This window comes from Salvelinus fontinalis, chromosome 42, assembly GCF_029448725.1.
Source record: "Salvelinus fontinalis isolate EN_2023a chromosome 42, ASM2944872v1, whole genome shotgun sequence".
In the NCBI taxonomy this organism is placed as follows: Eukaryota; Metazoa; Chordata; class Actinopteri; order Salmoniformes; family Salmonidae; genus Salvelinus; species Salvelinus fontinalis.
Genome location: NC_074706.1, coordinates 24,478,858 through 24,501,899, shown reverse-complemented (window position 1 = coordinate 24,501,899; position 23,042 = coordinate 24,478,858).

Sequence of the window (23,042 nt, the reverse complement as noted above, 5' to 3'; positions counted from 1 at the left end):
TAGTGATTGATGACCCAATGGCGTGTAGAAGGGGGGCATGCAAATATTTGGGCTTCAGGTCAGGACATCCTGATGGTTAGGGGGGCTTTTTGGGTAAGTAAGTGACCAGGTGTCAGGTCAACCTGTTCCTGGATGTCTAGTGTTGGGGGTTGTTAATGAACATTTCAAAGAGGCTGGCTTTGCAGAAGCCTTATAAAGCCCCAGAACAATGTATGTTTAAGACTGTACAAGATAAACCCCCTGAATATTAAACAAAAATGACACATATGCCAATTTATGGTATGTTATGCTCGGCTTGTCATGAACCCAGTGACCAAAGCATTGAGGAAGTTCTGTGTGAAGCTCCAGAATGTTTTAAAGGATTTTTGGGTACGAGTGAGGGCCACATGTCTTACATATTCCAGCCGGAGGATTCTACGGTAAAGATCTTCAACGCCAGTGGCCCCAAACCCGTTTATCAGGCAAAACCTGGGAGTTTTTCTCCTGCTCTGGGTATGAGAGAATGGCTAAAGATCAGGCTTGCGCTCTGTAAAATTGAACAGGTCCTGAGTGGTACACCTGTGCCCGGCTATGCGTTGGAAGAACAGGTCCTCGGGGGCAGGGATCTCAAGGCTCTAAGAATTGCTTCAATGGACTATAGCCCTGACAACAAAGTGACAATTTTAGCCTGTGAAGTTTATGATGCGTGTAATGCTACAAAGTCTGTCAATTCTCCAGTAGCATCCAGAGCATGCAAAGATGTCAACTTTTTTATTCCTGTGTTTAGTTTTAAATGGGTGGATTATCCAATTTTCATAACACTTATGAATAAGCTGGACATTCTCTTCAAAAATCGCGAACAGTTAAGGCGCTGGCCTCGGCTGTCCTTGAGACATAGCCAGGACCAAAAGGCCCGACGTAGGATCTACCCCTGGAGTGAAAACTTACCAAGTGTTGATGAACCTTGCAAGAGATCCCGGCATTTTGATGACCAACTGGAAACTGACAATGGGGGGTGGTTGCATCAGATCCCTGGATCTGTAAGAAAGGCTTCGTAAAATACCTTAATAATGTAAGGCTATAAAATGTATGTACTAAATATTTTGAATGAAATAAATGGTTTTAAAAGCAGAATCTCACCATGTCATGAACTCGTTAGTTTGTTCCCTCTTAGCGCAGTCTGTCCCTCAGGGAAAAACATTTCTAGGTGGGCTTAAACAAATCTACAGTGAAACAAAAGTGTACATTTTACACATATGTTTATTGACTTTTAAAAAGACCCCAGTAACATGACAGATATACTGGAGATGCATGCTACACAAATCTGCTAGTGGATATTCAATGTACAACAATAGTCTTAGGTAACAAGCAATACGTGTTAAATATGAGCCACAGTCAATCATGACAGCCTCTTTAGGAAAGGCCTTTACTTATGACTTAAACAGATTATTTTTCTACCCATCTTATTCATTAAAGCTGGGGGCATACCCCCAGGATTTACATGCCGGATGGATTAGCTACCCCTGTAGGGAAAAACTTACGGAGCTTTTAGGGAGTGTGCAAGCGTTTTAGCGATCGGACAATGGTCAGGGCTAACCAGACCTCTGGATCTGTAAGAAAGGCCTCGTAAAAGACCTTAATAATGTAAGGCTATAAACTGTATGTACTAAATATTTTGAATGAAATAAATGGTTTTAAAAGCAGAATCTTACCATGTCAGGAACTCTTTTAGTTTGGTCACTCTTAGCGCAGTATGAGAAAAGAAAAAAACTTGCGGAATGCGCGCGTGTGTGTGCGTGCGTGTGCTGTAGTGGATGTGTGTGTGTTTCAAAAAACAGAGAAAAAAGGGTCGGGTGTGTGTTCAAAAATGCCCATGCATCTGCGCTCAAGGCTCTCTCGCTCATTCAGCCCAGCGATGTCGAGACCTCCCCACCCCAGCATCTAGATGCTAGCCCCCCGGAGATTTTAGAATATCAAAAGGTACCTAATGTTTAGACACCCCCAATACCATATGTTTGAACCAAATGCCAGGTGTTTGAACCAAATACCTTAGGCTTCAAAGATAACTTTGAGGCGTTTTTAGCGCGAAAAAATACGACACCACTCGTGTTAGACGGGTACAAAAGCTATGCAAAACAGGTCCCGCTGTTAGACCCGTTTTTAGCGCCGCTACAAATTTACCCTACAGCATCCCCCCAGGAATAGTTATCGGACGGACCCCGTTAAAAAGATAATCTGGAAAAACCTCCTCATGGATATTTCTGAAGGTTAGTTCTTGAAATAAATATTTACATATGCTATATATTAGATTTGTTTGTTCTGGGGAATTGTTTGAAAACGTTGTATGTTATAGAAATATTAAACAGGCCTTAGGGCCCGGATTCTTAACGTATAACATGTCAATATTAGCTAAAATGATTATAGCTTTAATATTATCTAATGTTTTTTTAGATTCTCAAACCTTCACGCAGATTCTCCGAGATATAACTGAGCTCGAACCGGCCGTAGGGTCTCCGGAACAAATTGCTTGCATCCCAACGCCGACCCTGAATTGTAGTAAGTAAGATCCAAGAATTCCGTAAGAATATTTATACCTTAAAAACAAAAAGTGTCGGCATCTTATATTAAAAGTTATTTTATGTGTTTACAGCGGAAATACAGCCTAGAAGGGATGCCATAGGGAGTCTACACGGTTTCTGTGAAGGATATGCCTACGAGACAATTCTGCCCTACTCCCAGGATGTATTTACACACAAGCCGCGAACAGAGACTTTAAACGGCAGGTCAACTCCCCTGAGCCAGGACCGTGGGGCGCCCCATATTTCTAAACACCAACGGACAATCAGTGCCCAGATCCACAGGTCCGCTTCACCCGAACAATACTACTGGGCGGGTATTCACGAGACAGCGTTACAAGGACAAGGTATGAATCAATTATCATTTATATATATATTTTATTTTTATGCCTGAATATGTTAAAACATGGCCTAATGCTGTTTTTTTTTTTAAATTTCAAGCTCACAAGCTACAGACCCGGCAGATGCTGTAATTAGGGTTGCCCAAAGACATGTTCCCAAGTTCTCAGAGCTTCTTCAGAACAGCCCTCTTCAAAAAAGCAGAGGTATTTAATTAATGTATTGTTAATATATAGGCTTATATCTGAAATGTATTTTACATTTTTATCAAACATATTTTAGGGTTAATAACCTATTTTTCTGTATGTATTATTTTTAATGCAGACTCCTCTCCGGCTTATAAAGACATCCAAGAAGCTACACATCTAGACCCCGAGGAGGCGCCGAAGACCCCAGTCACCAGAACATCGAAGCCTGATGATTTCAAAGTTTTAAATGACATTTCTGAGGTAGACGATTTGATGTTCTGTGAAGTGGCCAACCTTATTGAAGCGGCCAATTCTGGTGGGGCAACAGCCGCTTCTGAAATAGACCAAGCCGTGCTTTTCAAGGCTTTTACACAGGGTTTAAAATCACGAAAGGCTTTACTTCAACGTCGTATGGGTATTCTATTCGGACATCAATACAATCAGGATGTGTCATTCTGGCGTAGAGAGCTTCCCCGCATGTTAAACAACAGTAGGGTTAAAACAAGCAAATACCTCCGTTAAAAAACACATATGTAAAAAACACAAGCACACACATCCTTAAGTAGAGAAATGGCGCCACCTATAGACCTAAGCGAGACAATTGAAACCCTCTTAGCGGAAATCCCTACAGAGCTCCAAGATATAATTAACCATATGAATGATTCGGGGCTAATTGACATAGGGCCTATAGATGAAAACCTATTATCCCAGATTCCCTCCGAACTCATTGAAATTATTACACGTATGAATGAGTCAGGGCCTGCCGATGAAAACAGGTTATCACAGATACCCGAATCAATCATATCTTTAATTACCCAGATGAACGAGAGCCCTAGGTTTAATTCTGCACCCCCTACACCTCTAAGCCAGCCTTTAACACCCATGTTCGAAGAGTCTGAAACCCAATACGATGTTTTTGAACAGCTGAACAAATGTCTATCAAATCTGGAGGGGGAAGGTCTTGATCACAGTGTACAGAACGAGAGCCCTAGGTTTAATTCTGCACCACCTACACCTCTAAGCCAGACTTTAACACCCATGTCCGAAGAGTCTGAAACCCAATACGATGTTTTTGAACAGTTGGACAATTGTCTAGCAAATCAGGATGGGGATGGTCTTGATCGCAGTGAACATGTTTTGTATCGAAATAAATTCCACAATATTGAGGTTCGACAGTTTTTCAATTTCGCATGGGGGGGTCAGATTCGGGAATATGCTGTGTTTTACGTAATGCTTATGGACACTTTGAATGAACTGGTAGATAGAGTTAGAGCTTATAGCCAACCAAGGGATACCTTACAGTTGGAAATTTTTGGAGACAGTCTGCAGAGCCGTGTATCGCTTATTTTAAAGAAGGGTGAAGCAGCTCTTGAACAATTTGTTAACCTGCTAGAACGCCTTGTTCAGTCAAATTTAAACGTGCTAGCAGATAGGACCCTCGAACTTGTAGTACAATTAGTCCGGCCACCACAAGGGGGCGGGGGGCAGAGACGTAAACTCGATAGCCTAATGCAGTCCGAAATCATAAGCAATAAAAGGGCCTACCTCATAATCGTTCACAATCATTGTAATAAGCTATGCTTTGCCATAGGTTTGGCCCACTTACTCAGCCCAGGATGTACAGAGCGCGAAGCGTTACAGAAAGCTCAAGAGCTACAAAAGGCTGTGGGTTTAGGTATACAGGAGGCTGTGGCTTTCTCAGACATAGGCAAATTTGAAAACTTTCTGAATATCAAGATTGTGGTTTTGTACCACAGTAGAGCTAATGACGCTCTCTTGAAGTTCCAAAATATACAAGAACCACACCCTAAGACTATGTACTTTTATGTGCAAAATGAGCATTACTATGCCGTAACTAACATCACAGCATTTTTAGGCGCCCCATATGTCTGTCCAGCCTGTCATACCGGCTACACCCGCAAGGGGGGGCACTCGTGCCGTTATAACTGTTCAGTATGTCTGGATAAACATTGCCCTATGCAACCGCTAAACTTGACACCCTGTGAGGATTGTCACCGCACATGTCGTTCGGCCTACTGTTACGAAAAACACAAAACTGAAACATGGCACCCCAAGGCCTGTAAATCTGTAAGCAGTTGTGACATTAACAAGAAATGTCCAAAATGTCATTGCAATTACAACCTTAAAATAGACAGCCCTAAACCCCATGTTTGTGGTATTCTACATTGCCCAATCTGTAAAGGGCCCTTGAAAAGCAGAGACGCAGAAGTTGTTCAAGAAGTACCACATGAGTGTTACATTCAGCCCTTGGCTGAAGATGAACATACAGAGAAATATGTTTTTTATGATTTTGAGACAAATCAGCAATCAGGGGTTCACTTGCCTATTTTTGTATCTACCATGACTTTCACCGGTGAAAAGTGGTCGGCCGAGGGGCCCAATTGCGCCCGACTCTTTCTAAAACATTTTAGAAAGGCCCAGTACAGAAACTTCACGTTTATAGCTCACAATGCGCGAGCCTATGACTCCTATCTGCTTCTGAACCCTTTGATACAGCAAGGCGTGGCACCCAGTGTCATTGCTCAAGGGAGTAAAATCTTATGTTTTGTTGACCACGCCTTCAAACAGAGATACATTGACAGCTTAAGCTTCTTACCCATGAGATTGGCTCAAATGCCAGAGGCCTTGGGTTTTGAAAACTCTGTCAAAGGCTATTTCCCCCACTTCTTCACATCTGAGGAGAATCTACATTATATAGGAGCTTATCCAGCCCCCGAAATGTACGGTTGTGATCAAATGTCTCCCAAAGAGCGTGAGAAATTAATGACGTGGTACGAGACAGTAAGACATGGAACTTTTGATTTTCATAAAGAGATGGAATCATACTGTGACAATGACGTGGTTATACTACGTGAATGATGCCTCAGATTCAGAGAAGAGGTAATCAAAGATGCGGGCATTGACCCCTGGAGCTGTACAACTATTGCATCCGCGTGCATGAAAACCTATCGTACACACTATCTAACTCCAGCATCTATAGCTATCCCATCGCCAGACAACTAGCGACGACAATTTAAGGCCTACTCTAGTGGTTCCATTCAATGGTTGGAGTACCTGGCCCACGATAAAAATGTTTTTATCCAACATGCTTTGAATCGGGGGGAGAAGGCTTTTGGGCCTTACCATGTAGATGGATACACACAGATTGACGGGGTTGAGACAGTGTATGAGTACAACGGTTGTTTCTTCCACGGTTGTAAATTATGCTTTGTCCCCCAGGCCATGTGTGTCCTAACCCAAAAGACTTTTGGGGAAATGTACCAAGAGTTTCAAGACAAACTGAATTCTTTAAAGGCTACTTACGGGTTAAAAGTTGTGGTTTTGTGGGAACACGAATGGACAGCCCTGAAAAAGGCGGATCCTCATGTTCAGGCCTTCCTTACCCAATATGACCCTCCAGAGCCCCTGGAACCAAGACAGGCCTTGTTTGGAGGTAGGACCAATGCTTTGACATTGCGTTATGTAGCTCAACCCGACGAGACAATAGGCTATGTAGATTTTACATCCCTATATCCTCATGTAATGAGTTCCTCATGCTATCCTATAGGGCATCCTGAAATTATTCACAGCGACTTTGACATACCTCAAAATTATTTTGGTTTAATCAAAGCGACTGTCTACCCTCCTAGGGGTCTGTTTATACCTGTGCTGCCTTACAAGGGGTCTAAAGGAAAACTTTTCTTTCCCCTTTGTCGCTCATGCTGTGAAAACAACAACCAGGAAAACCCATGTGATCACTCAGATCAAGAAAGAGCCCTGACCGGTGTATGGGTCACCGTTGAATTCTCTAAGGCTTTGGAGAAGGGGTATCGTGTGGCCAAAATCTTTGAAGTGTGGAACTTTTCCAGGAAATCAGACACACTTTTTAAAGAGTACATCAAGACCTTCTTGAGATGCAAGCAGATGGCTTCAGGCTATCCAGCATCGGTCACAGATCAAGAGAGTAAAGACAAGTACATTCAAGACTACCATGACAGAGAAGGCATACTTCTTGACCCTGACAGAATACAGGTCAACAAAACCAAAAGAAATGTTTCGAAATTGTACTTGAACTCCCTTTGGGGGAAATTAGCGCAGAGAAGCAATATGCTAACAACTTCGATCATTAAAGACCCGGAAGAATTTTTGGAATTTGTTTTTTCGGACCAATACGAAATTTCACATTTTTCATTCTTGAGTCAAGACATTGCCTTGGTGCAATGGCGGCGCAACCCAAAGTGGGTTCTACCCCCAGGTAATGTAAATGTGTTTCTTGCAGCATTTACCACAGCCTATGCCCGACTTGAACTGTACACCCTCATGGAACAGCTTCAGCGGCGGGTTCTTTACCACGACACAGACTCTGTGGTCTATGTAAGCAAGCCAGGGGATTGGAACCCCCCACTTAGCAACTATCTTGGGGGTTTAACTAGTGAACTCGCCGAGGGTGACCATATCACAGAATGGTCCTCATGTGGGCCCAAAAGCTATGCTTTTAGGACTAAAGACAATCATGTGGTGTTGAAAGCCAAAGGCGTGACTCAAAACTACGAAAATGCCCCGCGTGTAAACTTGGAATCAATCACGCGCTTGGTCGAGGGGTTCGTAAATGACAGGTATAGTGACTTGGAGATTTTGAGCTCCTACAACAAAATAGTGAGGGATAAAAAGGGGTTCCATCTAAGAAACGCCCCACTCACTAAAAGATTCAGGGTAGTCTATGACAAGAGACGGCTATTGCCTGACGGTACCACATTGCCCTTTGGCTACTGACTTAGGCTACAGGCCCCGGTGTGTCTTAAAGCTTAAGATATAATGACGGCTGTCGAGGATTTTGACCCCCGTTTAAAACTGCCCTTTTCGGCCTTAATTGCAGGCCCATCAAACAGTGGTAAAACTTTTTTTGTAAAAAGTATTTTAGAGAATTCTGAACATGTGTTATCTCAAAAGCCTGACAATATTGTATGGTGTTATTCCTGTTACCAACCTCTGTATGATGAATTATTGAAGACAATAAAAATCAAGTTTGTTGAAGGAATACCCGATTCTCTGTCTGATGCTGAACTTCTCCCCCCCCCATATAAACAATCTGCTTGTTTTGGACGATATGCTATATGCTGGTAGCGAACATCCTGAAATTGCACGAGCTTTTACCCAATATACTCATCATAGAAACCTGTCCGTGCTTTACTTGGTCCAGAATGTGTTTCACCAAGGTAAAAATAGCCGTACCATTAGCTTGAATGCCAACTACATGGTATTGTTTAAAAATCCTAGAGACAAACTGCAAATTAGCACTCTAGCTCAGCAGATGTACCCTGGAAGGAAATCATACTTTATGGAGAGCTATGAGGACGCTACCAAAGAGCCATTTTCTTATTTAATCGTGGATTTAAAAGCAAATACTCCAGAACACCTTAGGCTACGTACAGGTCTGTTTCCGTGGGAGCGGCCTGCTGCATACCTTCCTAAAAAGTAAACGTTATGTCTCTGCGTTTAAAAAGAAACCTGCCCCTCTTGAGAAGGCTAGTTGGGTCTACAGCTAAAGAACGGAAGGCCATCTTGGGTAGCTGTTCTTCAGATCTCATATTAGCCTTATGTGAGATTGCTTTGAATCTTCTCAAAGGACGCATTCCACTCACCCTGAACCAATTGAAAAAATTAAAGAGACAAAAGACCGCGATCAAACTCTTTGCCAATAAAAGGGCTAGTCTTCAAAAGAAAAGACATAGTATACAACAGTCTGGAGGTTTTCTTCTACCTTTACTCAGTATAGCCGTGCCCTTCATCACCAGCCTTATTGCGGCCAGACGTGAACACGCGGTGTGATGGCCACTAAAATGTACTTGGTGCCTCAACAAGAGTTGGATAGACTTAAAAATCAAATGCAGTGTCCTGAAAATATCAGACAAACAGCTGAAAATGATTTGGATACGGCCATGAAGGATGTTTTGAACCGAAAAGGATTGAACCCCTATGATAAGATCCAAAAATACGCAAACCTAATGCAAAGATATTTGACTCTGGTAAAGCAAGGGGAGAGAGAGACCAACCATTTAACACTTTCCCTACCGGACCCTTTAACAGATGTCGAACCTAACGATAGCCAGGCCCCGGTAAGGCCTGTACCGGCGATCTTACCTAGTGAAGATCATATGTCTGGTGAAGCTCAAATGCTTTTTGAAGATAAAGTTATGCATGACCTACTGACACATGTGCCTTTACGTAACAGGAAGAATGTTAAATACATTATGAACAAGATAAAAGACTCAAAGGGGTTAGCTGCTTGGAACGACTCTGGAGAGTTTATCCTTCAGGGCTCTGTTGTTAGGGGTTCACATATGCTGGACTTACTTAAAAGTACCACGGCTGCCCACAAGGTTGCTGATGACCGAAGGCCTCCCGGCTGGCGTCAGTTTCTTAAGGCCCTGGCAATCCTCAACATTCCCCTCTCGGGTGTACCCAACCATAAGCTTCGTCAACAGATTCAAGTTTTAAAACAAAAGCCTTCAACGAGATACAGCACCCCTAAAGATGCCACAACGACACCGCCCCCCTATGAAAGCGATGATGCTAACTCATTTACTCCCATGAACGTCTCAGGACCTTTTCCTAATCCCGATCTCTCGGCGTGGTTAGACTTTTGAAAATGACTTTTGAATGACTATGATTAAATTCAATAAAATGTTTTATTTGAAAAATAAGCAATTTAACATTTGTGGCATTCTTGAAACATATGACGTGAGCATACGCCTTGATTACGCGTTCTTAAACGACACACATTTGAACACTTTTGATATTTTCTAACAAAACAAGATACAAGGTTATCATTACTTCTTAAATCATCCTTATAAAGAAACATAACATCTTCAAAAGAAACTCCCCGGGCTCTTTGGCACAGGTAAAATACACAGTGGTGACCGCATGTAGTGGAAAGGTTATCTTGCACTTGTTTGATGCTGTAGTAGATCTTTGAACCGTTTAGGGTCAAAAAATCTTTAATAGATTTAGGGAAATGTGAAAAACCGGAGGGAAAGCCATAGGAATCAAAAAAAGTTGAGATTTTTCTTCCACCTTCCTGTTCTAATGTCATAGCTAGCCAATGTTCACCAGGCATGTGTTTAGGATGGGTATTGACAATAAACATTGCAGGCCTCTCAGGCCATATCTCAATAGGTAATTCATCACAAGCCATCACTCCACAAAATTGTTTTCCAATCAAGCGGCTCATGAGCCCTTCCAACTCTTGGGTATTCATGTCTTTGCTCAAAGGTCCTTAATAATAATCCACTAAGACCTGTCTTCGGGCATTCACTTCCAAGATTGAATCAGAGCATGCGTAAACAATCATGCTAACTGTACATGTTAAAGGTGTACGGAAACGCATTTCCAGCCTGAGGTTACCTTGGGACATCACAGACAGATTTCCTGAGGTGTCATCATCAGGGGATAAATTGAAAGCATACAAAGTGTAACCCTCTGCAAAATCATTTCTGTCAATAGGCAAAGAGAGATCTTTGAGATGTCGCCCTGTAGCCAGGAATAGATTGTAAAATTCTCGCACAGATATGTTGTTGTTAAATTGGGGTTGGAAAGCCTTAGCCGGAACCTGACGTCCGTCCTGACAGAGAGCTACATACTCTGCATTGAAGTGTTGAAAATTAAAGTTTTTTTTATCTAAACTCCCCGTATTAGAGGCGTGATCAACCAGACCTATAACCACATATCTAGGTAAAGGGCCTAGAAATAGGTTTTCTTGACTGCAGATTCTACTGCCCACAGGTATGCTAAAGGTTTTCATGGTAATTCTTTGGAGAGGGTAAAGGGCATTTCCTTTCATCAAAGCATGTGAGTGACCCAGGCGTACTGCCGGAGATACAGACACTTTTTTAATAAAAAGGGTGGCCCCCAACACTTTCAAACTAAAATCCCCGTCTTGGGGAGACATCAGGCAAAACTCATCCTTGGCCCTGGTTAATTTTAATCTTAAATCAACAGAATTTAAGAGCAACCGTTCTTGAAAGAAAATGTCAGAGTGTATAGGGCCTAGCAAATGAAACTCTCGAGATTCGGCGCAGTAGCGAGCGCGTGCCGCCAGTCCTTTGTTTGCCCCGGTGGAAGGGTCTGTCGATTCCATAGAGACTCCTGCAGTATCCTTGCTAAACAACCCGGCGCTAAATTGTGTTTTGAGAGTGTCTTCGGAGTAGTTTAGCAAACACTCCATGATGGCTCTATATGGGTATGTGGCGCTGCTTTGACTGATTAGGCGTTCACCCAAAGTCACATCCACTTGGGAGAATATGGTGGCCAAGGGGTAATTAATGAGACTCACTTTGGCATCGCCTGCAATATTAGACCCATCTCTTTTGGTCACTTTTAGACGTAAATGCACCAAGGTGTTGTTGAGGTCCAGATAGTTGTCACCGTGGCCGGGTATGAAAAATTCGATAGGCCCGTTATCTGTAATAGCCGAGAGAGGAGCTATCTCCACATAACTGGACCTGTCTATTGAATGCTGCGTTAACGGTGCTGTGAAAAGATCGAGTTCTGTCTTTATAGCTTCAGAGGACATTCGGTGTAAAAGAGCCATGTCACTTATTCTTTTAGAAAATACTTCCTAGTATTCTTTTTGGTCCAGACCTCCTCACTTTACCACGTCTTTGACTTACTGAGGTTCTTTTAACAGTTAACCTCCGCTTTTTAGGTGCAGGCCTGCGTCTTAAACCTGGGGGTCTCTTTTTTGGCCTTCGAGACAATATCATAAGACCCGAGCCTTCTTGATGCTCCACCTCTGGTGACGCCCTGCGGGTCATAGCATTTGCTACAACCTCACTTACTATATTTTTAGCCGCTGATTTTAAGTGTGGTTTGGCTATGCTGAAGCCTCTCTTCATAAACGGTAAAACCATCCTAAAGAGGTTACGAAATATACCCCCTATCCCCGCACCGTACATTGTCGGTGCTCCATGATATCCTGGTAGTCCATTACCAACTTGATCCACATAGTATGAAACATAACGGTTGGGGTCGAGCTGAGGGTGCTCCATAACCCTTTTATTTGTATTATGTTTATAAATATAATACCAAATATTATATATGTAGAGAGGTTTTGGTGGGTCTAAAGTGTAGTTTTACAATCGTTTTACCATAAGTAAATTCAATGTTTTCGTTCTGATCCGTTTTAAGCTCAACCAGAATGTTTTCAATATATTTCTTGCTGACGGGTACGTAGTGCGGCTTGTCATAATTGACAGTGACGATGTCCCCATCCTTTCCGTCTATATGAACTGTTCTCAGGAGGGGCACACATGTGTCTCCGACCCTTTGATAGGTTATGATGTCGGTATACACAAATATGTTGTAAAAGCCTGCATGGATATCCGCAGGGAATGGGAATAATTTATCTTTCACATACGTCCATTTATTGGGACCCATCCCCAACATGTAGGATAAATTACCGCTGGTCTTTATACCCCCGTTAGCAGGCCCTGAGATTTGTATCCTTTTATGGATTGGATTGTAGAATAGGAATATTTCCATCTTGTTTAGGGTTAGGTGTTCATTCAACTCTGAGACGATCCTGTCGACGGTTCTATAGAAACCTTTTTTAAGCTTAATAAGTTTCGCAGGTTCCGATAACTTTTTGCAATAAAAATCACGGTCCTTATCTTTGATATTATACCAACTATGGGGGTATGTAATCTCGCTGAGACCTACTTCCCAAGCCTCGGATAACTCTATAGGCTTTGGAAAATTGGTTGTATAATTCGAACTCTGATTATTACGATATATATGTGCAGACGCATTACTGGGGAGAGTCAGGTAGAAGCCGCTGTGTTCCATGATGCACTCCTGTGTACACGAGAATGAGGAGCTAGTTATCAGGACTGTGGGTTTAAGTTAATCCCCGTTGCCTCCACCACATCATGCTCCAATACCCAACTGTTGAACTTTTGGGGCCAGTTTTTCCAGCGGACCAGCAACCATTTTTTACCCTTTTCTCTCTTCTGATCTAGAATCTTCTCCACGTGAAAGACTTTGTCTTTACCCAACTGGACCTTCTGTAATTCCTTTTCATAAAAAGATCCCTCTATAAGCTCCCCGTCATAATCTTTTAATTTGTAGACAGATTGTATGCGTGGCAGACATTCTGTAACGGTAAACAACTCCGAGCTAAAGCCTTGTTCGTATTTTTTGTCGAAAACACCCCTCAATTTAGATATACGCACCAAGTCACCCACGTTGAATTTAAAGTTAATTTTTTTCTTACGGCGAACGGGGAACAAACCATACAGATTTTTAAAGACTTGAAAAGAGTTTTCAGAAGACACCTCCGACGGCTTCATCCGTATACTCTTATGATGGCTGTTGTTGTAACCCGTTACTAAATCCTGAACTATATCGAGATATCGGTGTGTGTTGTGAGCTGTAAAATATCTCCACATCCGCTCCTTCAAAGTCCTATTAAAGCGTTCCACAACCGAAGCTTTCAAATCCGAGCCTGTAGCAAAATGTATTATATTATACTTATTCATTAGCTTCTGAAATGTCTTATTAAAAAATTCTTTTCCGCCATCAGTCTGCACTTTATTGGGTGCTCCTCCTGCCTTCAAGATCGAGTCAAAGGCCCGGGTTACCTCGGCCCCGCTCTTATTTTTTAACACCCTTACAAAGGCTACTTTAGAGAAAATATCTATAACCGTTAGCATGTAGCGATTTCTATCATTTTTATCGGCAAGGGCCTGCATGTCGCATAGATCCGCCTGAAATTGGGATAAGGGATGCGTAGAAAAAACTCTATTTCTTGGAAATTGTTTTCTTACAGATTTATGGAGAGTATAGGCATCCTGCTCTGATAACCACTCACTCACTTTAGCATCGCTTAACAGGCTACCTGTTTCTTCGGCTATTGCTCTCTGTAAACGCTCTTTACCACCATAAGACCCTGGGTTAGCGGGATTATAATAAATGTTTTTCAACAGCTGTTCAGCCATCCTTCTTGCCTCTCTGAGGGACAATAACGTTAATGAGCCACTTTCAAATAACGACAACATTTCAGTTTGAGAATTTTTTTTTTTTAACACCAAGTATTACGTATACAACCAATTCAGGATTTGTTGCAAGATACAAGTCCCAGTTTTCTCAACAATCACATCATGCAACACCCTGTATATATGGTTTAGATTTACAGGTTTGTGTCGCTGAATTTTTAAAACACACACGTCGGATATATAAGTATATAAACAACAAATATGATACACGTTCACATTAAATGGGGGTTCAAACAAATAATGCAAAATCTTAGCCAAAGTTACTTCTAGCTCTTCAGACTCATCAACAATTCTTGATACCATTTGTGTCCATTGCAAACTCCCCCCCGTATGTCGCACATGATTCATGATTTGTTCCATTTTCAGCAAACGCTCTACATTAGCCCAGGTATTATGTGTCGTGTAGAACGATACATTATTCACTTTATTTTCAATAATCTGATGCATAACATTTGTAAGGTCTCTCAAAAGAAAAAATGTATTTATTCGCTCCAACATCGTAGACACATAGTTACCCATAGCTTTTACGTCTAAATAACAAAATGTCACTCGGTCTCTTGGGATTTATTGAGCCAGAAAAGCACCACATCAGCAACCACAGCTTCCCGGTATTTGTTGTCGGCCACCAGGGTGTGTCGGTTTTCTTTGAGTTTCTCGTGGATGAAAATTGCCTCCTTCAGTTCATGTAGGAAGGCCTCGGTTACCCCGTAAACTCTAGGGATAGACGGCACAAGACCCATAGACTCCAGGGCGCTGACCAGCGCTGGTATAAACCTGCGGGACCAGAGTCTTTTCACCAGCTCCTCAAAATGATTGAAAAAGTAGTATCTCGGAGGGTCGTATAGGCAAGGATGACGACGCTGGCTGGGGTGATTGATCTCACAGCCGATGCATTTTTCTCTTATATAGTCGCCAATCACCACGTCTAAAAGTGTAGCTACAGAGGCCTTGATGGTATCCACAAAAATAGTACTGACCACCCCATCAAACACATCCTCAGGCTGGGTACATGTAGGGGGTGTCTCGGGTCTTGCCAGGGGTGAGTAGAGTGTAGGGCTGCGAGGCATTGAGTCCTTAGTTTCGGGTCCCCATGACGTAGCGGAGTCCTCGTAGAAGGTAGGGATATCCATGGTCTATGATGAAATGAAGAACTGTCTGCTTTTCCTTTTATCGTAGAACCACACCTTTGGGTATCTGGGCGTGGTTAAAGCCTCCCCGTACTTAGTTTTCTTCTGAAGGTGTATCTTCTTGAGGCTCTTTTGAAACGTAATCTTCACGATTCGTATATATTATGCACTTCTTTAAATGAACAAGGCTCTGCCGCTGTTGGCTCTGTACAAAGAGAGCATCCAACGCCTTCAACATGTTCAATTCCAGTGCATCCCAACTTTTAAAAGGAATAAGCAGACGCAGTCTGGAATCCCCAGTATGGCCCCCCTCCCTGAGGTTTTGGTTTCGGATTTCCTGGGTGCCGATATAGAACTCCACGCAGCCGCAGGGACGTCCATTCTGTCTTTGTATTTTCACCCTGTGAAATATTCGTCCTGAGGAGTCAGGGGTACCTTCCCAACGGGTCTCGTGGCCCGTGAACACACTATACCCCTTGGTGATAAGGCGCAGTTCAGGACACACAACCTTGCGAAAAACCGACCAGTCTTCAACACCATATTCCAAGCCTACAGTCTGGTCTGTATATTCTTCTCCTTCAGCGACCGTATAGAGGGTCACTCTACAGGCCAGGTAATCAAACCGATACCCCCACAGCTGTCCATTAGACATCAACACTTGATCTTTCAGCGCATTTGCTGGAGGTGTTTGGGTTCTATACACATTTAAAAAACGTTTTTTTGGAGCATCATATATTGCGGGTTGATACTTGGCCCGTGCTCTATGGACCAACCGAGGACCCGCTTCAGTTGTTACAGTCATCACTGCTTTGTCATCGATCCCAAATTCCATGGTTATTCTTAAGATCTTGTACAGTCTTAAACAGGAATTGTTCTGGGGCTTTATAAGGCTTCTGCAAAGCCAACCTCTTTGAAATGTTCATTAACAACCCCCAACACTAGACATCCAGGAACAGGTTGACATGACACCTGGTCACTTACTTACCCAAAAACCCCCCCTAACCATCAGGATGTCCTGACCTGAAGCCCAAATATGTGCATGCCCCCCTTCTACACGCCATTGGGTCATCAATCACTACATAGGTTCATAAATCATGATCTTTTTGATTTACGACATTGACACCTGGTCACTTACCCAAAAAGCCCCCCCTAACCATCAGGATGTCCTGACCTGAAGCCCAAATATTTGCATGCCCCCCTTCTACACGCCATTGGGTCATCAATCACTACATAGGGTCATAAATCATGATCCTTTTTGATTTACGACATTGACAGCTTGACACTTACCCAACCAGCCCCCACCTAACCATCAGGATGTCCTGACCGGCAGCCCAAATATGTGCAGGCCTCCTACAACAGGACATAGGGTTCACATAGCGGTCACATAGGTTCACATAGGGTCATCCATCAAATTTTGACGTGTGACATCTACTTTAATCTCTCTGGGACGGAGCCGTCAACTCTGGACTGGGGAACAACTCTGTTAATCACAGCCAGAAACAGCCAGTGAGACACAAAACAACAACCAAAACACATTCTAAAGCGAATACTGAAAAAATATATCTGACAGAGAACGTGGGGAATGGTCAGTGGTGAGCTATAGAAAATTTATGTTATATTGGTTTATATTTTGTGATGTCATTAAAATTGTTATAAAAGGAAATGCTGTAACTGAAAAGTATATACACTACATGTCCGATGTTTCCATCCTTAACATTGTATATGAACAATTATGAAAGTATTTTTGTTAAGGTATGAATGTGATTTTCGGAGCCATAAGAGAATTTGTCTCCTATAAACTTTGCGCAGTAAGTAGCCACTCCCTGAGTGAGGTCAGAGAGTGTGTCAGCCTGACTGAACCGTCCCTGTCGACCAGAGTGCAAAAAGGATTGGTAATGAAATGTACATTTGGACCAGAAAGGCGTTGAGCCGCGGCTCACATCCAAAGTGGTTTGAACTGTGAATAGCAACACGAGGTGGAGGCAAGAAGCTCACCTCCCAGACAATCACTGGTAAAGCTGATTAGCGGTCCTAAGTCAAATATCTAGAAAAGCGAATTTAAGTGGGACCATTCTACTACTCTTCTCAAATCACCGTATCTACTACTCTCATCACCAATGGGAACCATCGACACGGCTGGCTAGCCTATCTTCCAAGGAGCATCGTCCAGAGTGAACAACAGTAGAAGAACGGAAAGGGGGGACCCCTTTTGGACAATTAGAGCCTTAAAAGCGTGCCACGAAGAGGCCCAATCGCGAACCAAGGCATTGACACGTAAATATATTAATGATTTCTTACTCCAAATGGGTGGCGGTTCGTGTGCAAAGTTTATGATTACTGTGAGAAAAGTTTCTAAAATGTATCAACGATAAGTGTCTCTTTTTCCTCTCTCTTTCCCTCTCTCCCTCTCCGTTTGTAAAAAGCCACAATATTGTGTCAGTCCGCTAGGGTACTTTTCCTAATGTATTAAGTTTGTATGTTATCATTTAGTTAGCTAGTAAATAAATAATTACACCAATTTGTGTAGTACTGAATCATAAGTAAGGCTGGGTGTTACGTTCCCCAGTTTCTGTGTTGTTTGTATGTGTGTGTATTTCAGGAACTGGCTTCCTGGAATCCTAAAGCAGCTGATTGGTCAGCCCAATCGCTAATTGGAGCTCTGACCCCTATAACTGTAACAAACTGTAACAAAACAGCTGTCTCTTCAATTACCAACTCCTTCTCCAGCTTGATAAAAGCCAGTTTTCCTTCGCCAGGGAGGAGAGCTTTTTATGTCTTGTGTTGGTTGTTGGTCAGTGAAAGTTTTGTTGATATTATTTTGTAGCTGCTCCTTCAGAGCTATATGTATGCCAATAGATTTTAGTATTTTTGGTTAATTGAAGTTGTTCACGTAAATTATTCTGTTTTTTTTGTTCCTAGGGGGGAAGGGGAACGCACCTTGGGAGGGTTCAGGCAAGAGGCCTGCGGGCATACATAACGTAGTATTTAATCTGTCTATGCACACTAGGTAAGACCTGGGCGGACCACCCCCTGTATTTTGGTTAGCAAGCCAAGTGGTGCTAAAGGTTAGGTAAGAAGTGGGAAGGCAGGTAAGGTATTAGAGGAGACTCTTTCATTTTTACTTTCTTTGCTTTGGTTCCGTCCAGCCCCTTTTCCCCACATTACCATGTTAAGGAATAATAAATTCCCTGTAAACGGTATTTTTCTCTGCCTCTGTGGTCCTTCCCCGCACCTACGATCACATACTTTTTCACTCCACGGGGAGTTGAGATGTAGCAGGGTGTTGCGTTCCCTCCTCCACGAGGCGTACGTAACACTGGGGTTTTTGCAGATGGTGGAGGTTACGACTGTTCAAAATGATGATATGATGCAAGGTTATGATTAATACGTTGACTGTTTTATGGATGTGATAGGTAAAGACCTTTAGAGTTTAATTCAGGAGATGCTAACTCTTTAAACAACCGCCCTCGTGGTGCCCCAAATCCTAATGAATTAAACAGTTTTTTGATTAGATAAATAAGTCATCAGAAGTAAAGTCACGACAGTAGTGAAGGTCTTTGTAATGTTGAACCTTTACTAAAGTATTCTAAAATACATTTTATCGAAGTGAGGGTACCAGATTTACAGAAAAATGTAGTGTTACCACAGTGAGAAGTTAATCTACTTGTCACGTATTATTTTTTGCAATAAAAGTACTGTCCTTCATGTTATGAGTGTATGACCATTTTATTGAAAATACAAAAGTCAAAAGTGTTGACTGACTGGTTATTTTTTGTGTCATTGTAGGGACTGAGTTTCCCTTCTCTCAGTCGAACCAAAACATATTTCATTCTTGAATCAACACATGGACTTTGTTTTATAATAAACTCCAATGGCTCCATATTGTTAGGTACTTGAATCACAGTCTTAGAGATGGACTTGACAGTGGTTAACATTTTATAATAGCATGTCATGTTTGTGTGTACAGCAAAATGTTACTTATATAAACCTTTATTATTTTTTGTTAAACAGGTCAGCACCTCAGAAGTAAATGTCAGTTGGCTTTTTATAGCTGAGCATACAAAGGGGGAGAGAGAGAATGAACAGCAGATCCAGGACAAGGTAGCACATCCAGTGAACAGGTCAGGGTTCCATAGTGGCAAGCACACAACTACACTGCGTGTTGGTCCGATCCCTGTTACACCCTCTCTTCTCATGAAGAGGAGGAAGGCTGCCGTTACAGAACCACCCACCAATCTCAGACCAAGCAGCGTAGCAACGGGCAGCAGCGGCAGCAGCAGCAGCAGCGGTACCAGGAGGAATGGACTTGGGAAGAGGTGTTGGACAGAAAGGGTTGCTACATATGGGAGGAGATTCTGGCTGGTAAGGATCGCCTTACATGGGAACAGGTGGAGGCAGCTAGGAGAGCGGAAGCCGCCGCGAAGGGGAACCGGTGTTATGAGTGAACATGGCTGGCCAGGAAGCCCGAGAAGAAACCCCAAAAATGTATTGGGGGGGGGGGGGGGGGGGGGGGGCAGGTAGGAGTCAGGTAGGAGACCCCGGCCAACTTCCCGGGCTTGCCGTGGAGAGCGAGAGTACGGGACACCGTGTTGTGCGGAAAGGCGCACGGTGTCTCCTGTATGTGTGTATAGCCCGGTGCGGTACATCCCAGCTCCACGTATCGGCCGGGCTAGAGTGGGCATCGAGCCAGGTGCCATGAAGCCGGCTCAACATATCTGGTCTCCAGTACGTCTCCTCGGGCCGGTGTACATGGCACCAGCCTTACGCATGGTGTCCCCGGTTCGCCAGCACAGCCCAGTGCGGGCTATTCCACCATGCCACACTGGCCTGGCTACGGGGGGCATTAAACCAGGTAAGGTTGGGCAGGCTCGGTGCTTAAGAGCTCCTGTACGCCTTCACGGTCCGGTATATCCGGCGCCACCTCCTCGCCCCAGCCCAGTAACACCAGTGCCTACACCACGCACCAGGCTTCCTGTGCGTCTCCAGAACTCTGTTCCTCCTCCACACACTCTCCCTGTGGTGCGTGTCTCCAGCCTAGTATCACCAGTTCCGGCACCACGCACCAAGCTTACTGTGCGTATCGAGAGTCCAGTGTGCCCTGTTCCTGCTCCCCGCACTAGCCTTGAGGTGCGTGTCTACAAACCGGTACCACCAGTTCCGGCAACACGCACCAGGCCTACTGTGCGCCTCAGCAACGTCTGAGCTGCCTGCCTGCCCAGCGCCATCTGAGCCATCCGTCTGCCCAGCGCCATCTGAGCCATCCGTCTGCCCAGCGGCGTCAGAGCCGCCCGCCCGTCCTGAGCCATCAGAGCCGCCCGTCTGTCCCGAGCCATTAGAGCCGCCCGTCTGTCCTGAGCCGCTAGAGCCGTCCGTCAGTCAGGAGCTGCCAGAGCCGCCAGCCAGTCAGGAGCTGCCAGAGCCGCCAGCCAGTCAGGAGCTGCCAGAGCCGCCAGCCAGTCAGGAGCTGCCAGAGCCGCCAGCCAGTCAGGAGCTGCCAGAGCCGCCAGTCAGTCAGGAGCTGCCAGAGCCGCCCACCAGTCATGAGCTGCCTTCCAGTCATGAGCTGCCCTCAGTCATGAGCTGCCCTCCAGTCATGAGCTGCCCTCCAGTCATGAGCTGCCTTCCAGTCATGAGCTGCCTTCCAGTCATGAGCTGCCTTCCAGTCATGAGCTGCCCTCCAGTCATGAGCTGCCATCCAGTCATGAGCTGCCATCCAGTCATGAGCTGCCATTCAGTCCGGAGCTGCCACTCAGTCCGGAGCTGCCACTCAGTCCGGAGCTGCCACTCAGTCCGGAGCTGCCACTCAGTCCGGACCTGCCATTCAGTCCGGAGCTGCCATTCGTCCGGAGCTACCTCTCTGTCCTGAGCTCCCTCTCTGTCCTAAGCTACCTCTCGGTTCGGAGCTGTCTCCTCAGTCTGATGGGGCCCTTTGTGAGGGTTCCTAGGCCAAGGTCGGCGGCGAGGGTCGCCACTCAAAGGACGCTAAGGAGGGGGACAAAGACAATGGTGGAGTGATCCTCGTCCAGCGCCGGAGCCGCCACCGCGGACAGATGCCCACCCAGACCCTCCCCTAGAGTTTTAGGGGGTGCGTTCGGAGTCTGCACCTCAGGAGGGGGGTACTGTCACGTTCTGACCATAGGTCTTGTGTGTTTTGCTTGTTTTAGTGTTGGTCAGGACGTGAGCTGGGTGGGCATTCTATGTTGTGTGTCTAGTTTGTCTGTTTCTATGTTTGGCCTAATATGGTTCTCAATCAGAGGCAGGTGTTTTGTGTTGTCTCTGATTGGGAATCATATATAGGTGGCTTGTTTTGTGTTAGGGTTTGTGGGTGGTTGTTTCCTGTCTCTGTGTTTTCTCTGCACCAGCTAGGACTGTATCGGTTTGCCACGTTTTGTTATTTTTGTATTGTTGTAGTGTTCACAGTTCGTATTATTAAATATGTTGAGCACCAACTACGCTGCGTGTTGGTCCGATCCCTGTTACACTCTCTCTTCTCGTGAAGAGGAGGAAAGCTGCCGTTACAAAGCAGAACAGTTGAAACTAGAGCAGCAGCTCAACAAGGTGGCCTGGGGAAAGACAGGAGTCATCAGGTTGGAACCCATCCAACTTGAAGGAGCTGGAGCAGTTTTGCCTTGAAGAATGGCCAGACATGGGCAAACATCCCAGTGGATAGATGTGCCAAGCTTATAGAGACATAAGAGACTTGCAGCTGTAATTGCTGCAAAAGGTGGCTCTACAAAGTATTGACTTTGGAGGGGGGTGAATAGTTATGCACGCTCAAGTTCTGTTTTCTTGTCTTGTTTGTTTCACAAAAAATATTTTGCATCTTCAAAGTGGTAGGCATGTTATGTAAATCAAATGATACAAACCCCCCAAAAATCAATTTTAATTCCAGGTTGTAAGGCAACAAAATAGGAAAAATGCCAAGGGGGTGAATACTTTCGCAAGCCACTGTATGTTCAACATAGGAGGGCCAAGCAAAGGAAGTAGCTCTCTCAGTAGTTTAGTTGGAATAGGGTCCAGTAGGCAGCTAGAAGGTTTAGAGGCCATGACTATTTTCGTGAATGTGTCGAAATATACAGGATTAAAAAAACTTGAGTGTCTACATTGATTCTAGGTCCTGGTAGTTCTGTCCAGACTCAGGACAACTGAGTTTTGGAGAAATACACAGATTCAAAGAGGACTCCATAATTTTCCCCCAAATGATCGTGATCTTTTCGTCGAAGGAGTTCATGAATTCATCAGTGCTGAAGTGAAGGACATCCTTTCTTGGGGAATGCTGCTTTTTAGTTAGCTTTGCGACAGTATCAAAAATAAAATATGGATATATATTCTCTTTATTCTCCTCAATTAGGTTGGAAAAGTAGGCTGATTGTGCAGCAGTGAGGGCTCTCCGATATCACATGGTACTGTCTTTCCAAGCTAGTCAGAAGACTTCCAGTTTGGTGGAACGCCATTTCCGGGAGCTAATTTCTTATTTTTTAGAGGTGCGAATACATCTAGGGCATTATTCAAGGTTAAATTTAGATCCTCGTTTAGGTGGTGAACTGATTTTTGTACTCTAACGTCCTTGGGTAGGTGGAGGGGGTCTGGAAGGGCATCTAGGAATCTTTGGGTTGTCCGAGAATTTATAGCGCAACATTTGATAATCCTTGGTTGGGGTCCAGGATTATGAGGAAAAATATTTAGATCCACCAGTGGACAGAACAATCTCTGTACCTTTGTAATATAAGGGTTAAGGTTAGGTTTAAGGGAAGGGTTTGTTAAAATGCTGAGTAGTTAAAG